This window comes from Sarcophilus harrisii, chromosome 3 (assembly GCF_902635505.1).
Source record: "Sarcophilus harrisii chromosome 3, mSarHar1.11, whole genome shotgun sequence".
Classification (NCBI taxonomy): Eukaryota; Metazoa; Chordata; class Mammalia; order Dasyuromorphia; family Dasyuridae; genus Sarcophilus; species Sarcophilus harrisii.
Window position 1 is genome coordinate 487,478,953 of NC_045428.1, and position 20,179 is coordinate 487,499,131.

The 20,179-nt window shown below is 35.1% G+C and overlaps 1 protein-coding gene across 9 annotated transcripts in view; it reads left to right on the forward strand.

The window, feature by feature from the left end:
* Positions 1-15,242, forward strand: part of C3H11orf88 (chromosome 3 C11orf88 homolog) — a 37,812-nt gene extending 22,570 nt beyond the window's left edge. For 8 of the 9 annotated variants that reach the window (XM_031961150.1, XM_031961149.1, XM_031961151.1 and 5 more), the window contains one exon: positions 15,162-15,242. The gene's annotated coding sequence lies outside the window, so the exon portion shown is untranslated. Of the gene's footprint in view, positions 1-6,626; positions 7,691-15,161 lie in introns of those variants that run through there. The other variant, XM_031961153.1, reaches the window with a different exon arrangement.
* The last annotated feature ends 4,937 nt before the right edge of the window (positions 15,243-20,179 follow it).

Consider the following 20,179-nt stretch of genomic DNA (forward strand, 5'->3'; position numbering starts at 1 on the left):
AGAATCTATCTCTGCTCTTATGCAGATCACTTTCCTCATTCTCCTGTGAACATCATTATTCATTACTGAATCCCTGCTTTCCTTCTAACTTCTAATTTATGTTGATCAGCAAAATTCTACTCATCATTCAACAGACCAGATTTCACTTTGCAGCTTAAGTGAATAGAATGCTGAAGAAAAACAAAATTAGGCCTATGAAAACTTACTTTTTTATAGTCAAAATTACTTTCTAGAATAAACACAAAGCCTTTATATTTCGTAGCATTTCTTGATGTTCATCAGGTAAGTTAACCTGTTTTCTTCTTATGATTCTCTCTAATCCTCCTATCATGAACTTTTTATATTGAATCTTAAATACAGATTTCTTCATAAATCCATGAATAACATAAAGTATTTTCTTCTTTGCTCTTATTTATGGTGTAATTATTTTTTCCTAAGCTGTTTATACATTTGGATTTTATTTTGGTACATGGCATGCAGTGTTAATGTCTTCCAAACTGTTGTCTAGTTTTCCCAGTAGTTTTTGGTGAATAATGAATCCTTACCCAGCAACTTGAGGTCATTGGCTTTATCAAACATTGACTACTAGGTTCATTTACTTCTCAACATTGGGCAAATCATCTGTTCCATTTATTGACCTGAAACGGAATATACTTGCTCTCAATTCTGTAGGTTTGCTTCTGTTAACATAATTTTTTCTATTATTCTAGAGTGTTAAAATTATTATGGTAGAAATTACAGGGAGACACATCCCTTCCAATCCTATGATTGATTATATAATTCTATGATTATTGTTTCCAAAAACTACTTTCTTAATGTTTTTCTCCTTAAAAAAAACATATTTTTCCTTTCCTCTCCATTTTTATTATTAGCACAGCTTCTATTTATCCATAGTTTTTGGCATTTTTTATCTGAACTCTCCTACAAGGAAAATTAGAATCAGTGCAAGATGAATAAGACCTGTTGCTGGTTTATATGACCTTAGGCCTTCTAATAAGGCCTAATAATAATGCATGTTGCACTGATGCTAGACTAATTTTCCTTAAGTTTTTATTTTCATTCTATCTCTTCTGTGACCAAAATCTACCTTTTTTGGGTTCCCTGATTAGTATAGTAGTGTACTCAAACTCTTATGACTTCTAAGGCTTTTCAAAATTTTGCCTTATCCTCTGTATTTAAATATACTTCTCACTATTCTCCAACATTCATTCCAAACGCTCAAAAAAAGAGCACTTTCTTCATTCTCCTGTGAACATCATTATTCATTCCCGAATCCCTGCTTTCCTTCTAACTTCTAATTTATGTTGATCAACAAAAAATTCTATTCATCATTAAACAGCTCAGATTTCACTTTGTCCATGAATTATACTAGTAGTAGTATCATTAGTAAAGGAATCCCATTCTCTGTCATTCAGAACAAGTTACCATCACAGAACAAGTTGTCACTATCAATTTGAAAATAATGAAGAAATAACCCTTTACCTCCTGAAGCTATCAACAACAACAACAACAACAAAAAAAAAAAAACCAGTCCCTGCTCTCAAGGAGCTTAAATTTGAATGGGTAAGACAATGTGGACATAGATATAAGTATATGAGATATATACAATGTAACTTTGGAAGGAAAGACACCAGGAATTAAAACAAAATATGGCAAGTCTGCAAAATAAAATTTTCTAAATCTAGCTATCATAGATTAAGGCTTATGGTAAATGCTTCATAAATGCCTTTTCATCTATTCATAGGACATGGGAGATCAGGAAAAAGCTTCATGTAGAAAGCAGCATTTAAACTGAGTCTTAAAAGTAAACATGGGATTCTAAGAAACACATATTAGGGGAAAATACTATTCTAGATAGAGGCCCAGCCAGAGCAAAGGCACAGGGATGGGAGTATGGTGTTTGAAGAACAATAAGACCACTAGTTTGAGCTTTAGACCACAGAAAAGGGAAAAGTATATTAAAAGGTTAGAAGTATAGGTTCAGGACAGATTAATATAAAGGGCTTTTAATGATAGCATATTTTTGGACCTAGTTATATTAGGAAATCAGTGTATTGAGGAGAGTGATATTTTGGGAGCATCACTTTGATAATTGTTTACTTTTAGATAATTTTTTTTCAAACTTCATGGCAGCTAGGTGGCATAGTGGATAGATGGCAAGTGAGCTGAGTTCAAATACAGACTCAGACACTTATTAGCTATGCGATCCTGGACAAGTCAGTTAAGCTGTTGTCCTTAGTTTCATCTGTAAAATGAACTAGAGAAGGAAATAACAAACCAATATTTTTGCCAAGATAATTCCAAATGAAGTCACAAAGAGATGTGACTGGAAAATGAAAATTTATTCCTAGTTAAAAGGTTTCTGTGTGCTCTTTGACCTTTTCTCTTGGATTGTATTTTTTTTAAATCTTTTGCTATAGTTGTCTTTGTCCACCTTGGCATTGAAGTTAACCAATATCAAAGTGTGCATTGATTTAATTTGGAGTTTTCTTATAAAGTTCTTCATAGAATTTTTCTATACCTCAACCTCTGCAATGGATATTGATAAATAATGCTGCAATTATTTTTCTTGCCAGTCTTTAAAAAAAAATTCTTACTCTAAAATATAAGGTAACTATATACCTCTCCCATGAAATTATATTTCTTGTTACCTTTGGACATAATGGTTACACTAATTCCACCAACTTCTTTATTTGTGTTTATAAGGAAAACCTATGAAGCATTCATTTAAGTGGTTTGTAACTCCTTTTTCAATTCTAAGATTGTCAGATCTTCTGGCATTGTTTTGTCCATTCTTTACAGAGGGGTAAAGAATAGACTTTAAAGTCTTTACCTTAGCAGACCAACAATTAAGGCAATAGTTATAGGTGATCTAAAAATGCAGGCTCCCTACCCCACTTACCTTTTGCTACCCTTCTGCCATTTTCACTGCTGAAACTTAAGTGGCCTACATAGGGCCAGGGACCACTTTGTACTCTTCTCTCACCAAAGTATTTGTCAACGATTGGTCAACCTGGGGGTTATAAACCTCCCAGCACTCTGCATTAGCCCAGAACTCAGAAAGACATAGTATATTGGCGCTTTTGTGCTTTACCCTTTCTCTTCTCTCAATCAGCTTCTCTCTTTTCTGTTTACCAGAATATATATTCAAAAGCTACTTAAGACTAGTGTTCCTCCTTTCAGCAAAGGGCAGCTTCATTTTTTATTCTAACCTAGCATTTTCCTAGTGTCATAATTTTAGAACTGGAAGAGACACCTCAGATGTCAGCTAGTCCAAAACCTTTCATTTATAGTTGGGGAAACTGAGGACCAGAGTCTAATATGCTGAATCATAAAAGTATCATATTGGAATCTAGCTCCTATGACTCCAAATCCAGAATTCTTTACTACTGTATCATGCTGTCTCCAAACAAAAAATTAAAATTGGCCATTTCTAATGATGATATAACTACCAAAGTAGACACTGACTGAATAACATATAGTATGTCCCACTTTCCTAGCTCTTACTGAATGTCATGCATCATTTTTGCCTTTTGGATACTTAAAAATGGATATCTTAAACTCAACATCCAAGACAGCATTGCCTTTTCCCCAAAACTCACTTCTCAGAAGTCAACATTCTTCCTTCCCTAGGATTTCCTTGCAACATCAGCATTATCTTCAACCCTCACATTGCTCCACTTCCTGCCATCTATGATCCTACCACTCTGGTCATCTTCATGTTCCCCACTCACAAGACTCTTATCTCCTATCTTTGTATAGCCTTTGTATAGGCTGGTCCTATATCTGAAATACTTTGTCCTTCCCTCTAGAATTTCTTGTTTCTTTAAAAATAAAAGCTCAAGTACCATCATCTTCCTACCTTGTTTCTTAATTCCCATCCCCTCATTTGCTATTGTTCTCCCCACTTAAAAAGACTTTATAATAGCTAATGACATGCAATTTTCCTGATTTAATTATAAATTCTTAGAAAGTGAAGACTTTTGTTTTTGTCCTTTACCTCCAGTACCTAGCACAGTGTCTGGCACAATAGTAGGTATCTGATAAATGCTTGTTTATTGACTGCTGTTTCAAAATAAAATCTTCACTGCCTTTTGGGCCATGAGCCAGAATCAAATTAAAATGTAATATTAGTATGTGGTTTTCTAAGTCAATATATGGCCAGTGGATATCTTGTCAATTTGTCATACCTTTTTTTTGAGTTGACACCATTGTTCTAAGGTTTCATCTTAGAAATGTCTCCAGCTTTCACATCAAATGCAGAGCAAAGTTGAACATTATCTTAGCTTCCTCTTGATTTATCATATATGCCTATAAACCTAAGTTCTTGTTGATGACTTGAGGCTAAGGGGGAATAGTCTTTCAAAATCATATCATTATAGTTTTATAATACTAAAATACCTTTAAACATATATTAAAAATAACACATGTAAATACCATCAAAGAAATAGGAGCTTTTCTATTCTATTCCTAAATTCTTTTTCATCTTCTAATACCCATTGAATTGTTGGTATTTGTTGATTAAGGCTGCTTAGTAAAAACTGATAGAGAAAATTCATATAGTCCATCTGCTACCTACTTATCATACCTGAGTCATAAACTGATAGAGAAAATTCATATACTCCATCTGCTACCTACTTATCATACCTGAGTCATTTAATCAGTTAACAAATCCACGAATTCTCTAGTCAGCTTTCTCCCTTGAATTTATGGTGGTGGTTTGTTTTGGGGTTTTTTTTTTCCTCAAAACTCTTGATAATTATTGGAATCTCTTAAATGAAATTTCATGTATTCTAACCCATTTTCCCCACCACCACCACCACCACATTTTCATATTTGACTCCATATTTCAGGTCTTGATATTGAAGGATTACCCTATACTCAATGAATTCTAATTCATTTGAGGGAACAATCAGGTTTTCAGAATTTGCTCAATTCACCCTAATACTTGGGTCCTTAAACTCCCAGGTTGTGTAGAAACAATAAGCCAAATGGTGCAGACACTATCTCACTCTGTTTTTAGAACTATTTCAGTCGGTATAACTGTCATAAATAATCCAAGGGAAGAAAGGTATTGCCCTTTTTATGAAAATTACAGTGGAAGGAACAAGCAGGGCTATGTGTCTGAAATTCAAGTCAATTGTAAAGAAAACTGTGGCACAACATAAACATTCTGGAGCATTTTTTCATAAACACTATTATTGTCCATAATTTTAAAACCTGTTATTTCGTTTTCATATCCAAGAATAAGTCAAATTGCATTTGACATAAGTATTTCTAGAGAATTTTATTCCATTATTGAAGTAACTGGCTTCTTGAAGTAATCATAACTGTAAAAAGAACTGAAGTTGGGGGAAAAATGTATGGATGTTTGGCATTGTGTAGATAACCATTGAGAGAGAAAAATTATGAAAGTTGTAAGAAAGGACAAGTTGCAATTGTGGGCTACAAATCAATCTGTGTAAATCTTAATTCAATCATTTGACATGCTAGAGATTACATCAAAGCTCTTGGGCTCTGTTATTTCAATTAGGGGAAAAAAAAGAATTACTGACTGATTCATTGAAACCAGTTTGAGAATGGGGCAGATTAAACATTGGAATAGATTAACATTCTGATTTTTCATATAGATAATTCTATTTCCTCTTTGGAGTCTCATAATCAAAAGTTTTTTTTTTAAATAACATCTAAAAAATTAAAACATACAAACCTTTAAATGACATTCTTTTTTTTTTTCAAGAGAATCTTATTCATTTAATATAAGATTTTATTCATGCTACATGGAGCCTATTATAGTTCAATTGAATTGAGGTTTTTTTTAATAGTCTGTATTTACAAGATATATGCATGGATAATTTTTCAGCATTGACCCTTGCAGAATCTTCTGTTCCAACTTTTCCCCTCCTTCCCCCCACCCCTCCTAGATGGCAAGTAGACCCATACATGTTAAATATGTTAAAGCATATGTTAAATGCAATATATGTATACATATCCATATGTATATAGTTTTTTTTGCTGCAGAAAATTGGACTTAGATATAAGGTAAAAAAAGAAGGAAATAAAAAATGCAAGTGGACAAAAACAGAGGGAGTGGAAATGTTATGTTGTGGTTCATACTGATTTCCCATAGTTCTTTCACTGGGTATAGTTGGTTCTCTTCATTATTGAATAAATTGGAACTAATTTGGTTCATCTCATTGTTGAAGAGAGCCATGTAAATGACATATTAAGTGGAAGTAAAAGAAAAGTGAGGGAAAAAGTAATATGTATATATACTTTTTCCAATTTTTAATGGGTTATATGTAATTGTCCATTACATGAGAATATATTGTAATATCCTGGGTTCTCAGAGGACTTGAGAGTAGAAAGTAATCTTTTTAGTAGGTGCAAATGTCAAGTTATAGGCCTCAGAAATGGTTATTTTTTTTTTGGAGAAGTCTGTCTCAGTTCAGAGAGATTTATCGCCAGAATTAAATGGGGATTGTATGGGTTTGTTTTACTTTATTGTTTGTTCTTTGTTCTCAAAGAGGACCCTGACATGAGGGGGAAATGATGCTTAAGTGAATTGGGTTTTTAAATGAGAGTGCGCTATGTAAAATCAACCAGTCTCACTTTCTCCTCCAAAGCCATCTGGATATAGAACAGAAAGTCTAGAGTTGGCCCTGGATGCAGTGGGAGACCTTGGCCTTTTTAAGGTAAGGTCTTCAACAGGTCTCAATTTGATTGAGACAAAGACTCCAAAGAGTGATTAAGGATAAGTAAGAAATGAGGCAAAGAAAGGTCTCTTTTACCTAGTCAAAAAAAAAAAAAAAAAAAAAAAGTTTGGGGAGAATACATTCCTTTCTGATCAAAATGGAAAGAATTTACATTTACATTTATTCAGAGCCAATCTGGACCCTAAACAATGACCAAATGGGATTTGGCATAGGACCTCTTAGTGGTCAGTTAAGAGTCAGAGTAATTTTAATTTAAGCCAGGTCTGAAAATATCATGCAAGGTTTCAGAAATCAAAAAAATTACATTCCTTTGGTCAGAATGATGAGGTGAAGTCTAGTTTTGGGGGCTCCCGGTATGGGAACCAAAAATATGGGTTTAGGTTTGGAGGTTCCCTTTAGTAGATAACCAAATGATAAGGTCTAGATTTAGGGAACCAAAATGAGATTACAGTTTCTGGTGGTCAGGAAGTTAAATGATAAGATCTAATGGCAGATTCAGGGTTCAGGGTTCAGGGAACCAAATGGAGAGGTTTGGCTCCCCTGCACTCCCTTGGGATTTGGCACAAAGGCAGGGAGTTTTAGGGAACCCCCTTCTGGCAGCAGATGAGTCCCAAATTGGCTCATCTACTAGCTGGGTTTCAGCTCGAGCTGGAATTTGTTGGAATTCTAGATAACAGAATGAAACTGTTTTGTTTCCCTCGGGTGGAGTCCCTCGCTGAAGCAAGAGTTGTTGAAGATTTTCTCCTTCAAGAAGTTTTTAGAATTTTGGGGTCCCTTCTTCAAGAGCACCAGCAAGTAAGGATATGAATACCTTGTGTGGACCTAGGGAAGGGAAGGGAAGAAAAAACAAAGCAAAAAAAGGGTAATATTGCCCAACTGCCAGTTCCAGCTAGGTCCCCATTGGGGCAGCTCCTATTTCTAATCATAGAGATTGTTGTGTGATGCCAGAGAAACTGAGGCAAAATAGAGATTAGAGAGTATTTTAATAATTAATTTATTTAAAAGGGAGAGATTTACTGGGAATGAATCCATAGTTTGGTCCCAGGGTTGAATGAGACTATTGTCTTCAAGAATGCAGCAAACAATGTGAGTTCTCAGTGACATATATACAGGTGGCTCAGAATCAGGGGGTAACCAATCGAGGCAGGGGCGAAGTCAGGGTGCTGAGAGCAGGAATGGTATTCTGATAGGGTGGGGAGAGCCACTAAAGATAACATAATGGGGGGAGGCATCCCGGAGATAGGAAGAGGCATCCCAGAGATGGGGAGAAGTACCTTGATAAGACAGTATCTGATATTCTGATAGCTTGGGATGGGGAGAGGCATTCTGATGTTCTAAAATACAAGATTTTTTTATCTTTATCAAATATTCTGATGAAGAGGGAGGGGTGGTTTTGCAGGATTGAGCAGAACAATTATAAACTGAAGCAGAACAATTGGGAAAACTGAATCAGGATAATTAAGAAAACTGACTCAGGACAATAAAAGAGAACTGGGGCATAACAGTTGTTGTCTTTCATTTTGAAAGAGGACCATGATTTAGGGAGGGATGCCATGATATAAGCGAGAGAAGGCTGGGCAAGGTCACCTGCCTTACTTTTCCCCCAAGGTCATCCAGAACCATCTTTAGCTACCATTAAATCTATTAAGACCTAGAAAGTTTATACTATCTTCTTCTATCAATAAGAAACCCAAATCTTGTTCCTATAGAATAAAATGAAGTTAGTCTATTGTTAATTCATCCATTCTTTCTCCAATCTAATTAGCATCTTTAAAGACAGTCACAGCAACCTTTGAAACAGTCTTGATGGGAACTTAGCTTTCCCAGCTTGTCTTATTACCATAAAATAATATATAATGTAAACTTTTATCAGTCATAATTGCATACAAAAGGGAGGTCAGCTTTCCCAGACTATCTTCAGATAAGTTTGGGGTATGCTAGGTGCATTCCATCTAGCTCTTTGATTTTCCCTCTTGAGTTCATGTCTTTACATCTGGGAAACTCCAAGGCTGTGTTTCCTAAAAGAAATGCTTATTTATGGTAATCTTTGCTAAGTCCTTTTCTTGACTAAGTCCATTATGAGGACTGAAGGGAAAGACACCATGAGGCTGAGTGTCATGGTGAACTGACTCAGAGAGTTCAGCAGAGATGGTATAATACCGGAGAAACTGAGCAAGATAGAGATTAGAGAGTATTTAATAGTTTATTAGGTGGAGAGATATACTTGTATCAATTGGATCCATGTTTGGCCCAGGGCTGAATGAGACTATGGTCTCCAAGAATTCATTGAGTTCTCTCAATGACATATATACACGTGGCTCAGACGCAGAGAGTAGACTGAGGCAGGGGTGGGGTCAGGGTATTAGAGCAGAATGAGACACTGACTAGGTTGGTTGAGCCACCGGAGATGAGATGACATAATCAGGGGGAGGCACCCCAAACATGGGGAGAGGCATCTTGATAAGACTGTACCTAACATTCCAATAGCTTGGGATGGGAAGAGGCATTCTGATATTCTAAAACATAAGATCTTTTATCCTTATCAAGTATTCTGATAAATAGGAAGTAGGAAGGGGAGGTTTTGCAGAACTGAGAAGCAGGGAAACTGAGGCAGTACTGAGTCAGGATAATTAGGGAAACTGAGGCAGGACAATAAAAGAGAACTGTGGCATAACAATGGCATGGGCCATAAGCAGATTTATACGGGAAATTTAACCTGGAGGATATAACGGATTTCTTAGTTGGACATAGGAAGGTGGGGCTGCCCACAACCTCCACAGAGGGGGCCTCAGGGGCTTGACATAACTTGGATTTCTGACTTGACAACCTCCACAGAGGGTGGGACCACAAGACTAAACTGATCAAATTTATTGAAATGAGCCATTCCTCAAATGATAAATGGTCAAAGGCAATGAAAAGGCAGTTTTCAAATAATTAAAGCTATCTATAGTCATATTTTTTAAAATGCTCTAAATTACAACTTAAAATAACTCCGAGCCATCTTGCCACACTTATCAGAGTAATAAAAAGGAAAATGACAAATGTTGGAGGGAGATGTTGGTGGGGAGACATACTATAATGTATTGTTGGTGAAGTGGTATCCTGATTCAGCTATTCTGTAGAGTATTTGGAACTAGGCCCAAAAGGCTATAAAAGCAATACTACCACTACTAGGTCTGTATATCAAAGAGATAAAAACAAAAAGAGGATCTATTTGTACAAAAATATAGCAGCACTTTTTTAGTTGGGGCAAAGAATTTAAAATCTAGGAAATTTCCATTGTTGATTAAGTTTTACATGATTGTGATATAATACTATTGGATTATAAGCAATGAGAAGGATGCTCTCAGAAAACTGGAAAAGTTTACATGAATTGATGCAAAGAGAAATGAACAGAAACAGAACATTGCACATAGTAACAGCAAAATTGTATGATGATCAACTGTGAGTAAATTAGCTCTTCTCAGCAACACAGGGATCCAAAACAATTTTGAAGCATTTAGGATGAAAAATGCTATCCATTTCTAGAGAAAAAAATGTTGGAATCTGAATGCAGATTGAAGTATACTTTTTATTTTTCTCAAGGTTTGTTTTTTGTTTTTTTTCCCACAATATAACTAACATTGAAACATGTTTAAATGTAACTCCAGAGAAACTGAGGCAAAATAGAGATGAGTTTTTAATATTTTATTTGAAAGGGAGAGATTGTGCTGGGGGCATGCTGCCCCCAGGACTGATGTCCAAAGCATCCAGCAACCAATGTGAGTTCTCAATGACATATATATGCAGGTGGCTCAGCTACAGGGGTAAACCGAGACAGGGGCAAAGTCAGAGCATAGTGGAAATGGGACTATCAATGCGATTCTGACAGGGTGAGGGGAGGTATTAGACATTCTGATAAATTGGGATTACAGAATGGGGAGAGACACCCAACATTTTGATGATATCTAAGATAAAAGATCTTTTTATCTGGATCGTGGTGATTAGGAGGGAGGGATGGTATTGCAGGATTGAGCAGAACAATTAGGAATTGAGAGAACAATTCAAGGAAACTGAGTCAGGACAATTAGGGAAACTGAGTCAGGACAATAAAATAGAACTGTGGCACAACATTACATGACTGCACATGTATAATCTGTATCAAATTGTTGGCTTTCTCAAAGAGGAGGAAAAAAGGAAGAGGGGGCAAAAGGGAGAAAATTCAAGTTTCCTGAAGGCAAACTAGCATGCTTTCCTCCTGCTGCTTAATTCTGGATCCATTTCACCATGGTGTACTGTCTCTTTGGTACTTGGTGCAATTAGGACAATGTCATGTCCATAAAAAAAAAAAAAAAAAGCATCCAGAGGGAAGCCTTTGCCCTTTGTCTTATTAACAATCATACCTTGTTAAACTTCAACCTTGAATTATCCCCACTACATTCCTTTCTTGCTCATATCCTTGTGATTATGGAGCTGGAAAAAGTCATGAAGCTGTGCTGGTTGAGTCCACTACAGATTTTTTTACATTATCACAACTTCATTGAATCCGGACTTCCAACAATGCAATTAGTTTTACACCTCTCTTATTAATTTACTATACCACTTGCCACAGCAGTTACTCCAGACCTTTCATTTCTCCTCTAGCCTCCCACAGCACACTCTCCCTTGACCCTCTTTATCTGAGGAATTCAACTCATTCTTGACTAAAAAAAAAAAAAAAAAAAAAAAAAAAGAAAAATTAAGGTCATTAATTCAATCAAATTGAAATCATCATGAAGGGAAGAGTGACATTGGCTTTTAGTCAAGGCCATCTCATCTTACATCATTCAAATGTCTTCTCCCAACTATTTGCTCCTTTGCTCCATCTCATATAAAAACCATGTTCCCTTCAATCCTATCCCTTCCCACCTTCTCCTTTGATGGCTTTGAAATCCTCTGAAATCTGACTTTTGTTCATATCATTTGAGGGAACCAGCCTCTCCAAATTTATCAATCTTTAAATTGCCAAATCCAAAAGATTTTACTCAATCCTCATCCTTCTTCAATTCCTTATAACTTTGACACTTTTGATCAATTTGTTCTCCTAAACATTCTCTCCATTCCAGGTTTTTGTGACACTACTGTCACCTACTCTATTTTACTTCTGTTTTCTTGTATCTTTATCCAGGTAATAGCTACCATGGGTATTCCCCAAAAGTATGTCTTGTGTCTTCTTTCCCTTTTTAGTGATCTCATTAGCTCAGTTATATCTATCAAATAATTCTCGGATCGGTTACATATCCAGCCCTAATCTCTAAATGCTGATCTTATATCACCACCTGTCTTTTACACTTGTCAAACCCAGACAGAGCAAGAACTCATAATAAGGTGGTCAGAAAAAGCAATACAAGGACATTCTCAAGTCTTTTAAAGATAAAAAAGATTATATGACATTGGAGACACTGGCACAGAAAAACCCAGCATTGCATTCTCTCATCAGAGAAGATGCTATACTATGTGAGCAAAGTAGAATTAGCCCAGAAGAAATGTGAGATGCACAAAATTAGAGAATCTACCCCAAATGTTCATATGGACTATTCATGTCTGACCTGTGGCAGAGCATTCTTAGCTTGTATTGATCTGATCAGCCACATCGGATACACTGAAACTCAACTCTTAACATATCATTTTTGTCTTCAAGATCAAAGAAAAGCAACCATACATGTCAAACTGGGTGTGCCATAAACAAGTCACCTTCACCATGTCCAAAAGAGAACTCATTAACTCTTCCTCAAAAACAAAACCAACCTTGCTTCCTACCTGTCCTATTACTGTCCAATTCATCACCCATCTTCCCAGTTACCCATGTTTGCAACCTTAATGTTATCCTCAAGTCCTCTCTCATTCCAAACATCCAATCAGTTGTCAAGTCTTGTTTCTGCCTTCACAACATCTCCCATGTATGTCCCTTTCTTTATCCAGATACATAGCTGTTACTCAGTTGCAAACCTTTATCATCCTTCATTGCTGGACTATTGTAGTAACCTTCCGATTGGTCTCCATGCCTCAATTCTCTCTTCATTCCAGCCAACCTCCATCTAGCAATCCATTATAAAGTGATTTTTCCTAAACTAAAAGTCAATGTCACTCTTCCCTTCAGGATGATTTCAAGTGGCTTCCTATTACTTCAGAATAAAATATGAAATCCTCTGTTTGCCATATAAAAATTTTTATAACTTGACTCCTTCCTACTAGGTTATAGGTTATATTTTATTTTATTATGAAATTATATTTTATTCCTCTCTACATACTCTGAGATCCTGCTATACTAACCTACTTGCTATCCTTTATATATAGTAGTCCATTCTCCAAATCTGTGCCTTTCCACTGGCTGACTCCCTGAATTGAAATGCTCCCTGAAATGCTGTATCTCCTCATGTCTGACACATGACCTCCTTGGATTTCTTAAAAACTTAAGCCTAAAGCCAAACTTTGATATTACTATCCATTCATACCATATATACCTTGTCTTTACCATTTATTTTCCGTGTTTTTCTCCCACGACTATCACAATTATAATGTGAGCTCCTGAGGTAAAGGGTTGTATTTTAATCTAATTCCTAGCACTTTGGGACAGTATCTGGCACAGTAAGCCCTTAATAAATACTTCTCAGTGAATCAAATAATTTTTCATAATCAAAACAAACACTGAAATCCAAGAATTTCATAGTCAATTGAATGATGATATGATCTCCTACAGAATTACTCTCCTATAATTGTGCCACCTTCAACATGGATCTCTTCTATCTACATTCGATCTAATGGAACGGCTTTCCCTATCTGTTAAATGCCATTTCTTCCTTGTTATAAATGTCTCTGTGACTGATGTTATAGTCAAGTGTGATAGTTTTACTGTCCTTGATGTGAAAGTATGTTCTAAATTTTTTTGCAGATTGTTTGTACTTTGGCTTAAAAATGTGAATCATCATGAAAAAGAGTAAATTAATTTCTACCACATGGTATGAGAGTTAGGGGAGATTCTTCAATTTTCTAGTTTAAAGGGAACTAATATTCTTTGGAAAATAATGGAAAATCAAGCAGAAATAATTTAATAGTATAATGCCCTATTCTAGTTTTTGTCTGTACTATCTATTCAGTTTCTACTCATAAACCCCCATTTTCTCCCCTGACCAAACTTCTACTAGATCATCTAGAATTTGATTATCATGTGATAATGCAGTTACCTAAAATAAAATGGCAGGTATAGAACCAAGTAAGAATTAAGCAAATATTCTTGGCAACCATTCCCAAATTAAAGCCTCCCTAAATTCCAGAGAATATAGTCATCTTAGTTCTCCTTCCCATGCTATTTTATCAGTTCAACAATTCTAGCTAGTAAAATAGGAAATTAGATTTGTGAGTCCATTCTCTCAATATTCCTTATGCAACTATATCATGAAGTCATCAGCAATTTTACCAGTAATAAAACCCAGTAATCTCAAATTAGAAAGGCATTTTTATCCCAGTACTAAATCTGCAATATATCGACAATTTGTAACAATTCTCACATTAGGAATTGTAATTGGGAAGCTATTGGCATCTATTATTTCTCAGAACTTAGGAGGCAGGAGTAGCAAGGTGATGGAATGGATAGAGAGAGCATCAGCCCTGAAGTCAGGAGGACCTGAGTTCAAATCTAACCTTAGCCTTAACACTTCCTAGCTATATAACCCTGGCAAGTCACTTAACCCCAATTACCTCAGCAAAAAAAAAGTACTTAGGAGGGAATATACCACTTCTTTGCAGAAGCAGAGCTCAAATGTACCTGTACAGGAGTTTTCTGTTTCCATATTTATTTTCTTTTTCATTAGAGTGTCTTGCTTGTATCTTCCTGCATCTCATTAATTTCATGAAATTTTGTAATCAGTCTTTCACAGCAAAGTATAAACTGCCCCTCCTTTTTTTTTATGCCCTTCTACCCAGAATCTAGTAAGAGTAATATTGCTACCTGCTAATAAACTCCAGCTTGTGGAAGAGTCCCTAAAGCTGCTGTCATTTTTGTAGGGGGTGACATGTTCTCTCCTTGGAAACCAGATGTAGAAGCCAAGTAAAACACAGCAATTGAAAATGTGTGGACATTGATAAAAGAGAATAGGCTTACAAACCTGCTTTTCTACTATTTCCATTATGAGACTGATAAATTAATGCTGTGAAAGCAGAACTGAGAAGACTAAAATACCTATCTTTTCTAGAAGTCTGAGAGGTTCTAATTTGAGAAATGGGCAGTAAAAATAATCATTCATTGATTTTTATTACTTGTTAATACTACTCTTATATCCTGTTTTAAGTAAATGTACTCTTGTAAAAATCGAGCTATTGGTGAAAACCAAATTTTCAGAACCTAAATATGAAAGTGGGTGCCATATTCATAAGTCAAAAGAACGACATGTAAATATATTCATTATTTTGTTTTGTTTTCCTTCACAGGCCAAGAAAAGAGAAGAGATTCTTGATCTATTAAGAAAACAAAGAGAAGAAAGAATAGAAGTGAGATTGATACTGAAAAATGTACATGAATTTGTCTGAGGGACAGTCTGTAATGTTTTGTTATAGTGTAGGCACTATGATTATTCTGCCAAAATGTTTTTAAATGGACAAAATTAAGTCAGTACAAGTCAAGAGCAATGACTAGAAAGAAGACAAGTCCATTTCATTTATATCTGTCCAATTTTTTCTTTATTTTTTTTTTAGAAAGAATTAGTTTCTCTTCTTCATAAGCCAAAGGTCCAAGTACCCCAAATAAAGTAAGTTTAAACCTTTTAAAATTTCCCACTTCTATTTCCCTAATTAAGGATGTATTTTACTATAGAAGAGTAGAAACAGTACACTTGACTTTTGAATCAGGAGATGAATATTCAGGCATCGGCTCTGGCATCATACTCTGAAGTATTTGAACCATCTAACCTTTCTGAGCTTGAATTTCCCCATCTGTAGAATGGAAATATTTGCACTCCCTGCTTTTGAGAAATGTGAAGCATTATAAAATTCTTTAAAAGTATTATGTAAATATGAGTCACTGTTAGTGATTACATAGTCAATAGTTTTATTTTTTGTGTTTTGGTTTTTTTTTTCTGCCCTACCAGGACTCTACTGCCAGGTCTTGAAAGGAAGGTCTTACATAAGAGCAGATGATCTAGTCAATGATTGATTGAAACAATAGGATAAGAATAGGAAATCGCCCTATAATTTCATTGATAAAGAGAAACTCCTACATGAAAAAATTTAGAGCTTTGGCACTTGGCTCTGCAACAAATAGTCTTAAAGAGTTGCCTAGAACATTGATATCAAATTCAAATGGAAACTGGGCTACCAAATTGTACATCAAGATCCCTGATGCCTGTAAATTGACTTTAAAAACCACATATCATTAACAAAAACCACATTAACATTATCTATGTTCCGCTGTTTTTCTGTTTTGTTAAATTATTTCTCAAATACATTTTAATCTCAAATAACAATCAAAAACCCCATGTTTGACACCTATAGTCCAGAGCACAAGAAATTAAATGGCTTATCCAGGGTCAGACATTGGACTTCCTGACTAAAGATAGGCTCTTTAATTTAGAAATCATATAGCTTAACTAGAGAGGCCAAAGGGAACACCAAAGAGGATACAGAATCAACAGGGAAAGAACATTAGAGCAATAACACCCCCCTAAAGCTGGGGAAACAATTGACATCCCCTCTCCAAGCTAGGGCAATACCCACAGCAAACTAGCAGTAGATAATACTTCAAAGTGTGATTGAGAAATACAGTGAAAAGAGATCTTTGATAGTTGGACTTGGGTTCAAATCTTGTTTCAGATACTATCTACCTATGTGATGCCAGAGGAAATCACTTAACCTTCCTAGGCCTCAATTTCTTATAATATGAGGCCATTGAATTAAATGGCCTTTTTAGCTCATAATCTTTGATGATATGTGAATATAATCAAGGATATGACAGGAGAGATCTAGGTATGATGGGCTTCAAGCTAAGTGGGAGGTACAGAAGTACCTAAGTCATGATACAGCTCTTGACAATTAAGTAAGCAGGATTCCTGGTTAATGGTTATTCTACCCATCAGGCAGCTCAGAGGTCTTAAAGAGAACCTACTGTTTTATAAGGAAAGGTGGCAGGATTTTGCTCAAATGTAATTGGTTTCTTCTTCCCTCTGATCTCACAAACAAGCTGCAAACCAGGAGACTGGATGCTTCTAGCCTAGAAAGTTTAAAGCATGGATTCTAGATATATGGGGGATTATAGAAAAGGAGCTTGGAAGGGGGAAAAGGGAATTTAACAGGGAGTTGGGGCATAGGGCAAAGATAGATTGTTGCCAGAAAAGCATATTTCCTACACTATAATACACACTACCACTACTCGAGCCAGAAAAAAAACCACCACACACACACAAAACTGTCCACTTTATCAAGTATTTCTTACAGCTATCAAATTTTGATCTTCGAAAATTATTCTTCTCCATGGAGACTAAAGTATTTAATGAAGATATATTGATGTAGGTAACAAATAATATTGAGGAGAGAAATTGGCAATAGATATAAAATGAAAAGAGATTACAGATAAAATGAAGAGGATAAAATAGATTTGTAAGAACATATATAGTTAGCAAGGAAAGGGGTTTTAACAATTAATAATGGAAAAGACAAGTTCCCTAGTGGAACTGATTATTGATTAATATACTAATCCATTACTGATATATACTGATACTGATCAGTTTAAGAGAGAAACTAAGTAATTGTGAGCAATTAAAAAAAAACCTATCGTTGTTTCATTCTCCCTAAAGACTATTTTTGTGTCATGAATTAATTTCCTCTAACAAAAATGTAAGACCTGTGAAATTGAAAGAAAAACTTAGAGCCCCAGCTCTACTACTTTCTAATATGACTTGTTCCCTTTCAGCTTTCTACACAAGATACATATAATCTTTTTATACAATGATTAAGACAACTTTCTGGTATTCTTTAAATACATTGAAAAAGCATTCACAGACTTAACAATTTTAACTGCATAAAGTGATCAAGCCAGATTTATTCTTATGTCTTAGGAACTCACTTATTTGGAAAAAAAAAAAAAGATTAAGGGCATATATTGATTTATAGAAAACAGACTAATAGAACCCACTCATAACACACATCCTACAAAAAAGGCTAATTAATCACTCCAGCTTATATTCACATCAGCGAACCGAAGTATAAACATTTTAAGTTTTTTGTGTTTATTAAAGTCCTGTCAATATTAAGTTAGACATTACTGGGCCTTCAAAGGTAGATAATCCTAGCCTATCATTTTTATTAGAATAAAATTCATTAATGCTAACTTTATAATGGTTTCTCATAGCACAAGTCTTTGACTGAGCTTCCCTATGGTGGAGTCCTCAGTGTTTATCTTTTGTGGACTTTCCCAACCAAAAAACAAACAACAAAATCTCATTCAAATACCCACAGTTATGATCCACCATTTGAGTTTAAGCATGGTGCCTTCTGGTTACCAGGAGCATTTTAGAGTCAAGAAGACCAGTGCAAATCTGATCCCAGATTCACTGGCTGTGAGGCTCTGGCTAAGTTACTTATCCTCCTTCAGTTTCCTCATCTTTATAATGGGGATAATAACAGCATCTATCTACCAACGTTGTTATGAGAATCTAATAATTGTAAAGTTCTCAGCATAATGCCTGGTCCACAGCAAGTGCTAAATAAATGTTAGCTATTAGCTATTATTTTTAGTTATCTAACATTTTTTCCATTACATCTGCAGAGGCAGGAGACCTATGATCTTGAGCAAGCTAATCATTTTAACTTACTTGATCTTCACTTCCTCATCTATAAAATGAAGGGATTAAACTAGATAATCTCTAAGCTCCTCTTTGAATCCTGTTACTATAAAACTCTGTCACATTTTTTTCTTAGGGCTGGCCCTAACTGTTGTCTACAATTAATTACTGAGTGGATCTTTTTTTTTTTTTTTTTTTTTGACATTTGTCATAGCCTCATATATCTCTAATCTTGGCAGAAGAATAGAGTTATTGTGAGAAATTCTTATAGAAAATCATCTATTTCATGAACAAAATTTAATTTTCCATTTTTCACCTAAATGGCATGATGTAGTCTGGGGATGATTTAAATCTCTTATCTAAAGAGGACTGTCTTTCTTTCCCAACCTAGGTAATAATGGTTTTTCAAGAAAATTTAGCAAAATCCCTAAAAAACAAGATTGCTAAGTGACCTTCGGCAAAATGCCTGTTTCTCCATTTGTAAAATGAAGGGGTTGGACTTGTTCCTGAACTTCCTTCTAATTCTAAAATTTCATGATTCTATGGACTATTATATTCCTGTGCATAAAACTAGCCCAGCTAAAAGATTCTTTAGGTCTGATGCATGATAACTGCTGCTAGAATAACAACAACTGGGTTCCTTAAACCATGCAGGGCTAAATCAGATCTTTCCTTTGGACCAGTTGTGTTGCTATAAGTGTGGTCACCTAAAAATAAACCACATTCTTTCCTAGCTTGGGCATTTTCTTAACCATTTGAATTTGTAAATTTAACTCTTTTTGAATATGGACATATATTTTTTCCTTTCTCCTATGTAAAGCTTTTCCAATCTATAGTGAGTGATCTACTTTCTTTGCATTCCTTTTCTAGAGCATTCATTGGGGAATTCTAAAATGTTAAAACTAAAAAGGATATCATTTTGTAAATGATCCAACCTTACTCTATTTTACAGATAAGAAAAATTAGGCTCTAAGGGAATTTGTCACACAGCTAAATGACACAGAATGCTGAGGCTAAAGTCAGGAAAACTTGAATTCAAATCCAGCATGAGATAGTTCCTAGCCATGTGACATTGGTGAAATCACAACCTCTGTCTGCCTCAATTTCCTCAACTGTAAAACAAAGATCATAACAGCACCTACCTGATAGTGCCATTATAAAGACAGAATGAGATATTTGAAAAGATCATATAATAGAGTACATGGAACATAATAGACATTTAATAAATGTTTATTCTACCAATCTTATAAAGCATTTTCATCTTAGTAAAACTGCCAAGGTCTACACTCTGTTGGCCTCCATAAAATTATGAGAACTCAAAATGGGAGTAAAATAAAAAAAAGAAACATTAAATTGAAAAAAAAATGTTCTGGAAACTGAAGTTTTACCAATCAAGCATTAAGATAGATTCTGGAAATTTATCCTTGGAGTCTCCATTTAGATATTGCTTTCAAAAGGCAAAGTTGAGTTTTCTGAATTTATACATGCTAGTGTGCACTAACTATACTTTTAAGTTATATATGGAAATAAGACCTATATCTATCCCAATTAAATAAAATGCTTATTATTATTATTATTCCCTTATTTTCCCTTAGATCCAAGGCTCAAATCCAAATCTTTATCACTAAATATCACCTATGATCTTGTGATGTTTTTTTATATTGTTTCCTAGAA